This window comes from Podarcis tiliguerta (genome assembly GCF_965153285.1).
Source record: "Podarcis tiliguerta genome assembly, chromosome: 3".
In the NCBI taxonomy this organism is placed as follows: domain Eukaryota; kingdom Metazoa; phylum Chordata; class Lepidosauria; order Squamata; family Lacertidae; genus Podarcis; species Podarcis tiliguerta.
The window spans coordinates 51,411,475-51,423,603 of NC_139536.1; the positions used below are offsets into that span (position 1 = coordinate 51,411,475).

The window sequence follows — 12,129 nt, forward strand, 5'->3', positions numbered from 1 at the left end:
GGCTTCAGTCACAAAGCTATGCATTATGAGTAAACAGGTTGAACACTAGGTTCGAGTTGTTTTTGCTAACAACAACTTCAGGAGAAGGGAAATTGGAGCAGGGAAGCAGCAGAGAGAAGGTGCTTAATCCTTTCACCACACACAGATTATCTGCTCCAAATCACCCTCAGATGGTTGCACACACAAACATGTCACACAAACACACATTTTGAACTCTGCATACATAAAACAGTTTGGGAAGGAATCTGTTTAGAGCTTATAAATGACAGACAGGGGGAAAGTTAAGTACCTTCTTTTCTCCCTCAATCCCCACACTGCTCTGCTTCAAATTCTCTCTTCCTAAAGCTGCTTTTCAAAAAAGGAAAAAAGGCCAGCATTGGGAACTCTCACATTCATGTTTGCATATATGGTAATGTGTAGTCAGTGTCTCTGTTGTCAGTGCTCCAAAAACCGGCAAAACTTTTTGAACCAAATAGGTCAGTGTGGCAGGGGTAAGGATATTACACTAACATAAATTAAGAGAAAAAATTCTTCCTTAATATTGTGATCTCTGATTGGTTTTCTAATTGCAGCTTAAAGTTTTATAGCAGTTAGTGAATTCCAGTGATTAATTTCTTCATGCTAACGCAGATTATGGTGAGTATATTGAACCCTGAAGAAACCAACACACCCAACTGTCAATAATCATTGATGTTTTTAAATTGAATTAGTCCTTGGTGTAATGCGAACCCTACAACAACAAGGGAAATATACAATGCAGTATTTAATTTTTGTAAATTTGGGCACAAGGCTGATTAAGGTGCGGCTGGGTAAAATATGCGGCCTAGTCGAAACCTCCAGTTCTTCAAGGCTTGTGCTTACACAACCCAGTGACACTTACGCTAGCCTGAGTGGAAACAAAAAGAGAATGAAGGTGCCATTTCCTGCAGCACATTACAGAGGGAGATAGCTGTCCCTCTAGTGTCTGACATTGTTTCAGGTGTTAGCTCCCTCCATCTTCTCTTCAGGGGGAAGAGTATGCTGTGACAAGTATTGATTGATTTCTTCTACATTTGTATCCTACTCTTCCTTCAAGATGGTTATGATTGAGCAAAATCAGGTAGATCAGAGAGGATGGGGTAGAGGTATATGTCTCTCCTTAGGAAAAAGACTTCAACTTTTAGATTTTAGTTAGCAATACTCTACCAACCGTTTTGGACAGTATTTAATTATGTTCCATTTAAATGCTACAGTAAGGCTAAATCAATGGGATATGTTCCCAACTCTTAACACTTCAACCTCTCATTGTTTCCTATAGCAACAGCATATATCAGGGGTCTGCAACCCGCGGCTCTGGAGCCGCATGTGGCTCTTTTACACCTTTGCCACAGCTCCAGGGCGGATACTAGCGAGGGGAGGAGGCGCATTGTGCGCCCCGACACTCCCCACTGTGGCGGGCGCTGTACTGGCTGTGACGTCACATGGGGGCGGTGCGTGCGTTAGTCACGCACCGTCCCGTCACCTTCCCGCCCGCCCGCCCGCCCGCTACATTGTAAGGGGCATGTACGCTGGTCACTGCATTGAAAGGGGGCATGTACGCTGGTCACTGTTTTGAAGGGGAGTGAAGAACACACACACAAAAAAAGGTAACTTGTTAATTTAACGTTTATTTCTATGAGGAGGAGTAATTCTGAGGGGTCAAACAAAGAAATAATAAAAAAGTGACAAAAAAGTTATTTTTATAATGACGGGTTTTGCGGCTCCCAGTTTTTTTTTCTTCGGAAAAAGTGGCTCTTTTTGTCTTAAAGGTTGCAGACCCCTGGCATATATTCATCTCTGGTATTGATGCTTAGAGTAAATGCAGCCTAGGAAAAATATATTGGGCCCAATAGTCTGGAATATTCTTATGTGCTGAATTTTGGGTATAAGGCAGAATGAGAATGATGCATGCATATATGATGTGGGTTAAAGGGGAAAGTAATGTCAACATTTGCAGCTTAGTCCTAGTCGAAAGTGTTGAAAGTGGGTCAAAAAACAGACAATTACATACACTAACCATAGTTATAATGCATTACAATACAAAAATGAATCAATTCAACACCTACAGGTCATTTAAAACACAGCAGAAGTTTCAGGGAATATAAAATAATGCCCATAATAACCCTCTATTACAACTTACATGAAGCCCTGCTCAAGCCTCAGTGTGGGAGTCCGAGATGTGAGTCATATATAAAAGGTCTCTGGAGCACATCCAGGATAAAATCTTTCACCCTACTGAAACCAATAGAATCTTCCCTTTGACAACGAGGCACAGATCCTTATCTTTTAATATCAACACAATGAGAATATATGACAAAGAATCATAAAATAAAGTTGATGTTCATCCTTAATTTCTGTCATTCAACAGCAACATTAGTCAGTCAGACTTTTCATCATCTTGTATGTAAGTAAACTTTTGCATTCTGCAACCAAGCATGGTTATTTGATTCTTCACAATGGTCTCCTTCTGTGTCTCACTTTAAGAGCTAAAATTACTTGGCTGTTAGACTCTTTTTTTCTGGGACAGAATTATGGAGGGGGTACTACTGAGGCTTATAAAAAGCCAATAGGATGGGCTGCCAGATCAAGGAGCACATTGATCCAGACATGGGGAAAGGATGGGAAATGTCAGGCGTGCGGAAGTTTATTAGGCCTCCGTGTGCTGCTAAACCAATGATGTCATTGGTGTGTGCCAGTGGCTAGAGACATCTGGACTATCTGTTGCCCACATGATGTACACTTAGCTCTTGCTGCTGCCCCCCATCTCCAGCATGCATCAAGGATTGGGGAAAGGCAGGGGAGGGCCCAGTCCTGGCCATGCAGGTATTGAAATGCTGATATACTTGTGCTGTAACTTATTTAAGCCAGTGCTTATACCAATGCCTAGAGAGGGCTGTAGGCATATTCAGAAACAGATGGACCCTGTGACAGATTCTGGCAGCTCCTTCTGAAAATCTGCTGCAAAATCTGTCTGTCTGGGACCCAACACAACGCTGTAGTCTTGTTTTGGCTAACGTTTGATGACATAGAAAGGAAGCAGATAAGAAGCTGGCTTTATGAGTGCATAAGAAGAACTTTGCTGGAGCAGGTGAAAGGCCCATTGAGTCCCACATCCTGTGCTCCCATTGGCCAACCAGAAGCCTATGGGAAGCTGGCAAGCAGGACCTGAGTGGAACAGTGCTCTCCCTACTTGTGATTCTGTATGTTATCTGTAAGTATGCTTCAGTGCAATTTTACACTTTTTTTGCATGCTGCCTTGCAATGTTTACGTGTATAGTATAACAATAAAACAAATATATTAGACCACTGATTAGTCCCCATAGTTCAGTTGCTTCCCCGACTAGCAGCAGCTCGCTAAGCTTTCATAGCGGGACGTCTTTCCAGAGCCCTTCCTGGGGATGCCAAGGATTGAACCTGGGACCTTCTGCATGTCACTGAGTCTTTTATACAGCATCCCTTGATTCCTGCAATGCAATTGTTCTATATGCAGCAAATGAGAAAGAGAGATAACAATCTTTGTTATTTCCAGAGGGCATAGATATAAGAGATTCTGGCTTTGGGCCATTGTGAAAATAAGTTTTAAAGACTTCCTCAAAGTATTAAGCCTTAGGCAGAAAGTGTGTTCAGAATGTTTCATTCTTAGAAGCAAACATTTGCAAGGAGCTGGAATAGACGAGGAAGTCAGGAATGCTTGCACATCTTTAACGGTGGCTTGCTGCATATGGTTATCTGCCATTAACTAAAAAGCACAGTCATGACATGTCATAATACTGATCCTGTGCATGCAAAGGGAAATGTTATCCACGACCTGTAAAATAATGCACAGGAAATTATAACCTAGGTATCATCATCTTATCAGCTATCTCACGGCGTTGCTCTGTTTGTGTGAGAGTTCATCCTGTAAAGTAAAAGTAAACTATTTGCAGAGATAGCAATGGCTTGGATCATAAATTTCATTCTGTAAACAAAAGAAGAGTTCACATTCACAGGTCAGAGCTCTCCCATCTTCCTTCTGCCTCTACTGCCCCCTTAACATCTCCTTCTTCTTTTACTGCTGCAGACTACAGGGCACTTGGGAATGGTGTGGGGTCTGCAAAGTGGGGAAGAGTTGATTGCTGCTTGTCCCCTGCATAAAAATGGAGGAGCAACTCTAGGCTAATGATTCTAGTGGCACTTGAAGCAGGGGTTAGGGACCACATCTAAGCAGTTTGAGTGCACCAAGAGGTTTTTGTTTTTTAAATGCAGTACATTAAATTTACCAATCATAATCCAACTAACATTTCAGATTGCGAAGGGACAAATGAGGCCCAAAGATAAATCAATATGAGAGAGAGAGAGAGAGAGAGAGAGAGAGAGAGAGAGAGAGAGAGAGATTATTCATAGTACCAGAATTACTAGTAGATGTGTCACAGTATTATTCATAGTATTGTTGTGAGTTTTTGGGGGGTGGGTTAGGCTGTATTCCTGAGTCACTTCTCATTCCTAGATCCAGCAAGGATTCAACTGTTAGAATAGCTGGACCAGCTTCTTGGTGAGCTAATAGCCCCTAAATATGAGTGGTTAGGGTAACAAAGGAAATGGCTTTGTTCCAGAAGGCAAATGGGTGGGTCCTGTCTCTCATCTGGCTGGTAATGAGAAACCATATATCCTAAAGACACCGCAGTCTCCACTGTCCCTTATTACAAGGAAATGTGCACCATGGGTAAGTTCCTGGAACCCCTGGAATCTCACACAATTTGGAGACTGGGGTAGTATACAACAGCGTTAACATTCTGCTTGATGAAGCGTCGTGAAAAATGTGAAAGCTTGCTCACTAATTTTGACTTCTAACCACTAGGTAATGCTGACCAATCTGGTCCTTAATCTCTGGTTCTGTTTGGAAAAACTACAATGTTCTTTGTTTTTGTTCTGTGGTGTCCAAAAGATCTGAGTGTTACAGTTAAGGCTAAGCTGCCTGTGGTTTTTAAAAACTTGACCCTCAAGTAAACATTCCACTATCGCACAGGGTTATCTTGGCTATCCAAACCTTTCAGCAGCCTTTCCCAACCCTCCAGCTGTTTTGGACTACAACTCCCATCAACCCCAGCCAGTGCACTTGTGCTGATGGCACCAGTAGTCCACAACAGGTTTGGAGAGGCTGCCTTACAACTCCACCAGCAGCATGGGCAAAAAATGAGACCAGAAAACAAAGAGAGCCCCACTCTAGGGTGCTCCTTCCCCCTCCCTTTCCTGCATTTAAATGGCCATTCATCCTAACAGTTGCTATGGCATCCCAGTTCAACTTTTGATGAACTGCAGTTCATTCACATCCAATGCTACTATATTAATCCATGCAGTATTCTGGAATGAAGGCTTAATGATGATGGCAGTATCCACAGTGAGAGGCTGTAAAATGCATATAGTAATGCAGGTGATTCTCCCTTCTGTAAACGTCTGAGAATGAAAATGAGGGTTATGATAAATGGCTTATTTGAAAGAATAACCTTTTCTCCATCCACTTCCTTCCTTGCTTAAGATGTGTACCCATATAAAACTACTATACTACTTAGGTTAACTATTTAATCTAAATCTGATAATTCTACACTCGCTTAACACAACCTGATTGTGCTAGGAAAGGTATGGGAAGGATAAATACTAAAGGACAGAGCTGGAGTGAGGAAGGAAGAGGCAGGTCTGTATGCAGAAGTGTAAGAGAAACAAAATGTAAACATTTCAATTTTTTATTTTATTTGAAAAACACATCCACCTTGAAAGATAAGAGATACACTGGATGTTTGCTTCACATCACTCCTGAGAGTCCACCATTAGCATTTTGGTCATTTGCCTTCTCAGATGGCTCAACTGATAAAGTGTATAGGTTCTGCAATTAATATAAATCATTAACCATCTTGTAATCATTACTGGTTTGGTTTTACACAGTTTTAAAGTAACACATTACCATTCAAAACCAAAAGAGACACACGTTTCAATATAATTTTATACAATTATTTATTAATTCCATCCTAACCTCCTTTCAATGAGTTTAGGATAGAGTACAGTGGAACCTCGGGTTATGTACCGTCCTTCTTATGAACACTTCGGGTAACAGAGCTCTGCTAACCAGGAAGTAGGTGCTCTTGGTAGCGAACTTTGCCCCGGGATGCAAGCGGAAGTCGTGTGCCGGTGGCACAGCGGCAGCAGGAGGCCCCATTAGCGAAAGCACGCCTGAGGTTAAGAACGGTTTCGGGTTAAGAACAGACCTCCGGAACGAATTAAGTTCGTAACCAGAGGTACCACTGTATATCATTCTATTCTGCCCATACTTTCACAACACCTCTGTGAAGTAGGCTAGACTGAGTGATGCAGTAACTGGCTCAAGGTTCCTTCCTACCTAAGTGAGGAATTTAATCTGGCAATCAAATGGTGGGTGGGTATATATAATGTGGCAGCAAATAAAGTATGTTGGACATGAGTCTAATCTTCATATTATCTGGTTGCTTAGTACTGGCTTTGACACTGGAGTAATTTTACTTACATTAGGGGGAAAGGCCATATGAGCCATAGCAAGAATATAGATTTCTATCTTCTGATAGTGGCCAGGCATATTATTACTCAGGGATGTTCACAAACAGGATATTATGATGATGGTGATATTGATCCCATTAATCCCCAGCATCTGCTAGGCAGAAGCATCTTTGAAAACTCTGGCTATTCTTTCAGCTGCTATAGCTAGTAGTCATGGTATATTTATCTGGCAGGCATTCATCTTTTTAATGTCTTTTTTTGCTAGAGGCCATTACAATATCCTGTGGTAATGGAGTGCCGCCCAATTATCCAGTTTATAAAGAAGTCCTTCCTTTTGCTTGTTTTCAATCTGCTGGTTGTCAATTTCATTATATGTTCCTGGGCTTTTGCATTTTGAGGATAAATAAATTGGGTTGGATCCGTGTGAAGAGCTTCCTGTTCTCCCAGGCTTTTTAATTACAATCTATGGAGTGCTTCTGTTTTGGCATCAAGTTCACCCTTGCTGTGTTTTATCCTGGTTTTAGTTGTTCTGGTTTTTTTTTTTTTTACAGGGCTTTTCCATTTATGAGGTTTTTAAAGGGTTTTTTTATTGTGAATTGTATTGTGTATTTTACTGTCTATGTAAACTGGCCAGATTTTTTTTTGGGGGGGGGGGATATAAACAATGACAAGAAGAAGAATCTAGTTTTCCCCATTATGCATCAAGTATGCTCATTGCAATAAATAGGACAAATGACTATTATTCCATGCAGCTACCTTTATTTCTGAGCCCCACCTGTTCCTCAAAGTCTGTACAAACTCTGTCCACCAAACCTAACTCATCTTTATGGCCACATCTGGCCAGGTTTCCAGCACCCCACTGTCTGAGGCTCAATGGTCTCAAGGGGTGTTGGCATGGGCATAGTCAATGGGGGGCTGGGGGGCAGCTAGTTCCACAAATATTATTGAAAAACATTGAAAGTACTCAACTATCTGAGCTTCTGCCCCCTCAGCATTGTCCTATTCACCCCAATAGCAAAAATCCTGCCTATGCCCATGGGTGTTGGTAATGTCACTGAAGCCTATGATGTCAGCAAACTGTTTACTAACCAGCTTTGAAGCTGCACCCATTTCTTTAAAGTGGGTTCCTTGCATTTTGATCAGCAATATGGCTAATAAGAAAGGTGAAATACACCTAAATACAAATTCATGTACAATCAAAATAAAGCTTAAACGATTAAACCTAAACAGTTAGTTGCCAACTAGACATTCTTAAGATTTATTATTATTATTATTATTATTATTATTATTATTATTATTATTATTATATAAAAAGCAGATATAAATGTTAATGGATGAGGTTTACCAGATCCGTTATTTTGAAATTGCTATGTATTGTATCGGAGAAAGACTCGAAAACAGAAAATTTACATTATGACATCGATCCTATAATTCCCAATTTCTTGCCCAGTATTATTTTACAAAATATTTTTGCTGTTTTCAGTATACTGAAACTCCTAATGACTGCTTCCAATGGCTCCATGTAGGTATTACATAGAATTTGGGATAAGATATTCTCAAGATGGAGGGGGAGGGAACAGCTGCAGTCGCCTGCGGTTCCTGCGCAATGTTTGCCATCTTGCCAAAGGTTGCAGGCAGCTTTACGTGCAGCAATTGCATGTTGATTGCCCTCCTAAAAGACAAAGTCCAGCAACTGGAGGAACGTGTAGCTACGCTCCAAAGAATTAGAGAGCTGGAGCTCTTCTTGGAAGCAACAGAGCACACCGTCTCCACCAAGGAGGAGACAGGGGACTCCCCTGAGAAGGAGGCTAGTTCACCAACACAGGAGCCCGATGTGTGGAGAAACGTGACTCAAAGAAGTAGGAGGCCCAGGGTTCGCTCTGATTGTCTAGAAATACACAATCGCTTTGAGGTCCTCTCCCCTAGCGTGGAAGACGAAGAGCAGACTCCATTTGAGGATCTCTCCCTCATTACAGTCGATCACGTATATGAAGATGAGCAACAAAGTCAGTCCTCAGGGAATGTGCAGGCGACCTTGGAACGGACCGCTCACGGAAGAACCCTGACCAAACCTAAGAGAAGGCGTGTAGTGGTGATAGGGGATTCCTTACTGAGGGGAACAGAAGCAGTGATCTGTGGGCCTGACAAGATGTCTCGGGAAGTGTGCTGTCTCCCCGGGGCTAAGATCCAAGATGTAACTGAACGACTGCAAGGAATCATAAAACCCACTGACAAATACCCCTTCCTCTTGGTTCATGTGGGAACCAATGGCACTGCAAGCAATAGCCTCCAGAAGATCAAAAGAGACTACGAGGCTTTGGGCAGGAAATTGAAGCAATTAAATGCACAAATCGTCATCTCATCTGTCCTCCCAGTTGAACGACGTGGCCCAGGGAGAGAGAGGAAAATAGTGGAAGTAAACAGCTGGCTTCGCAAATGGTGTAAACAGGAACGGTTTGGATTCTTAGATCACGGACTGCAGTTTCTTGAGGATGGACTTCTGGCAAGCGATGGGCTGCACCTCACAACGGTTGGGAGGAATGTTTTTGCCAAAAAACTAAGAAACCTCATCAGGAGGGCTTTAAACTGACTAATGTGGGGGAGGGAGACAGTGCTCCTGAAGGTAGGAGTCTATTAATTGATGAAGATGATCATCCAAATGTCATAGACCAAATGGAGCAAACAGCAAGCAGACCTAGTGGTGGGAGGAAAAAATCCTTAAATAAGAGACACGGGGGAATGACTAATGGACTTCAATGTCTGTACACTAATGCACAAAGCATGGGAAATAAACAAGATGAGCTTGAGCTCTTGGTACAGCAAACTAAATATGACATAATAGGCATCACTGAAACCTGGTGGGATAAGTCCCATGATTGGAATGTAAAAATGGAGGGATACAATCTATTTCAGAGAAACAGACCAGACAAGAAAGGAGGAGGAGTGGCGTTATATGTCAGGGATGTGTATACCTGTGAAGAGATCCAAGATTTAGAACCTCAAAGCCAAGTGAGAGCATTTGGGTCAAAATTAAGGGAGAGAAGAATAATAGTGACCTCATTGTGGGAGTTTACTATAGATCCCCAAGCCAAACGGAGGACATAGATGATGCCTTCCTGGAACAGATGGCCAAGCATGCAAAAGGAAGGGAGATAGTAGTAATGGGGGACTTCAATTACCCAGATATTTGTTGGATGTCAAACTCAGCCAAGAGCATAAGGTCAAACAGATTCCTCACTGGCCTTGCAGACAACTTCATTGTCCAGAAAGTGGGAGAAGCAACAAGAGGAACAGCTATTTTAGATCTGGTCCTAACCAATGTCGATGACCTGGTTAATGGGGTAGAAGTGGAAGGATCATTAGGCGCAAGTGATCATGCTCTTCTGAAGTTTACTATACAACGGAAAGGAGCAGCCAAGCATACTAGGACTCAATTTCTTGACTTTAAGAAAGCCGACTTCATAAAACTTAGGGAAGTGCTGGGTGAGATCCCATGGACAGTAATACTAAAAGGAAAGGGAGTTCATGATGGCTGGGAGTTTGTTAAGAGGGAGATAGTAAAAGCACAACTTCAGGCAATACCAATGAGACGGAAACATGGAAGGTGCCTAAAGAAGCCAGGGTGGCTATCTAAAGAACTTTTAACTGAGTTAAGATTAAAAAAGGATGTGTACAAAAAATGGAAAAGGGGGGAAACCACCAAAGAGGAATTCAAACAAATAGCCAGCACGTGTAGACACAAAGTCAGAAAAGCTAAAGCACAGAATGAACTCAGGCTTGCTAGAGAGGTTAAAAGCAACAAAAAAGGCTTCTATGGGTATGTTCGTAGCAAAAGGAAGAACAAAGAAACAGTGGGGTCACTCAGAGGAGAAGATGGTGAAATGCAAACAGGGGACACAGAAAGGGCTGAACTCCTCAATGCCTTCTTTGCCTCAGTCTTCTCCGATAAAGAAAACAATGCCCGACCTGAAGAATTTGGAGGAAATGATTCAGCAGAGGAAACACAGCCCAGAATAACTAAGGAGATAGTACAAGAATACTTGGCTAGTTTAGATGTATTCAAGTCTCCAGGGCCAGATGAACTGCATCCAAGAGTATTAAAAGAACTGGCAGATGTGATCTCAGAACCACTGGCAGTCCTCTTTGAGAATTCCTGGAGAACAGGCGAAGTCCCGGCAGACTGGAGGAGGGCAAATGTTGTCCCTATTTTCAAAAAGGGGAAAAGAGAGGACCCAAATAATTACCGCCCAGTCAGTCTAACATCAATACCAGGGAAGATTCTGGAGCAGATCATTAAGCAAACAATCTGTGAGCACCTAGAAAGGAATGCTGTGATCACCAATAGTCAGCATGGATTTCTGAAAAATAAGTCATGTCAGACTAACCTGATCTCATTTTTTGACAGAATTACAAGCCTGGTAGATGAAGGGAACGCAGTGGATGTAGTCTACCTTGATTTCAGCAAGGCATTTGACAAGGTGCCCCATGATATTCTTGTAAAGAAGCTGGTAAAATGCGGTCTTGACTATGCTACCACTCAGTGGATTTGTAACTGGCTGACTGACCGGACCCAAAGGGTGCTCATCAATGGTTCCTCTTCATCCTGGAGAAGAGTGACTAGTGGGGTGCCACAGGGTTCTGTCTTGGGCCCGGTCTTATTCAACATCTTTATCAACGACTTGGATGATGGACTCAAGGGCATCCTGATCAAATTTGCAGATGACACCAAACTGGGAGGGGTGGCTAACACCCCAGAAGACAGGATCACACTTCAAAACGACCTTGACAGATTAGAGAACTGGGCCAAAACAAACAAGATGAATTTTAACAGGGAGAAATGTAAAGTATTGCACTTGGGCAAAAAAAATGAGAGGCACAAATACAAGATGGGTGACACCTGGCTTGAGAGCAGTACATGTGAAAAGGATCTAGGAGTCTTGGTTGACCACAAACTTAACATGAGCCAACAGTGTGACGCGGCAGCTAAAAAAGCCAATGCAATTCTGGGCTGCATCAATAGGAGTATAGCATCTAGATCAAGGGAAGTTATAGTGCCACTGTATTCTGCTCTGGTCAGACCTCACCTGGAGTACTGTGTCCAGTTCTGGGCACCACAGTTCAAGAAGGACACTGACAAACTAGAACGTGTACAGAGGAGGGCAACCAAAATGGTCAAAGGCCTGGAAACAATGCCTTATGAGGATCGGCTAAGGGAGCTGGGCATGTTTAGCCTGGAGAAGAGGAGGTTAAGGGGGGATATGATAGCCATGTTCAAATATATAAAAGGATGTCACATAGAGGAGGGAGAAAGGTTGTTTTCTGCTGCTCCAGAGAAGCGGACACGGAGCAATGGATACAAACTACAAGAAAGAAGATTCCACCTAAACATTAGGAAGAACTTCCTGACAGTAAGAGCTGTTCGACAGTGGAATTTGCTGCCAAGGAGTGTGGTGGAGTCTCCTTCTTTGGAGGTCTTTAAGCAGAGGCTTGACAACCATATGTCAGGAGTGCTCTGATGGTGTTTCCTGCTTGGCAGGGGGTTGGACTCGATGACCCTTGTGGTCTCTTCCAACTCTATGATTCTATGATTCTATGATTCTAAGTAAA

General features: G+C 42.5%; 1 protein-coding gene across 5 annotated transcripts in view; it reads left to right on the forward strand.

Annotated features, from left to right (window-relative positions):
• Positions 1-1,807: 1,807 nt before the first annotated feature.
• AGPAT4 (1-acylglycerol-3-phosphate O-acyltransferase 4) overlaps positions 1,808-12,129 on the forward strand; it is a 58,400-nt gene continuing 48,078 nt past the window's right edge. For all 5 annotated transcript variants that reach the window (XR_014509682.1, XR_014509683.1, XR_014509684.1 and 2 more), the window contains exon 1: positions 1,808-3,229. The gene's annotated coding sequence lies outside the window, so the exon portion shown is untranslated. The remainder of the gene's footprint in view (positions 3,230-12,129) is intronic.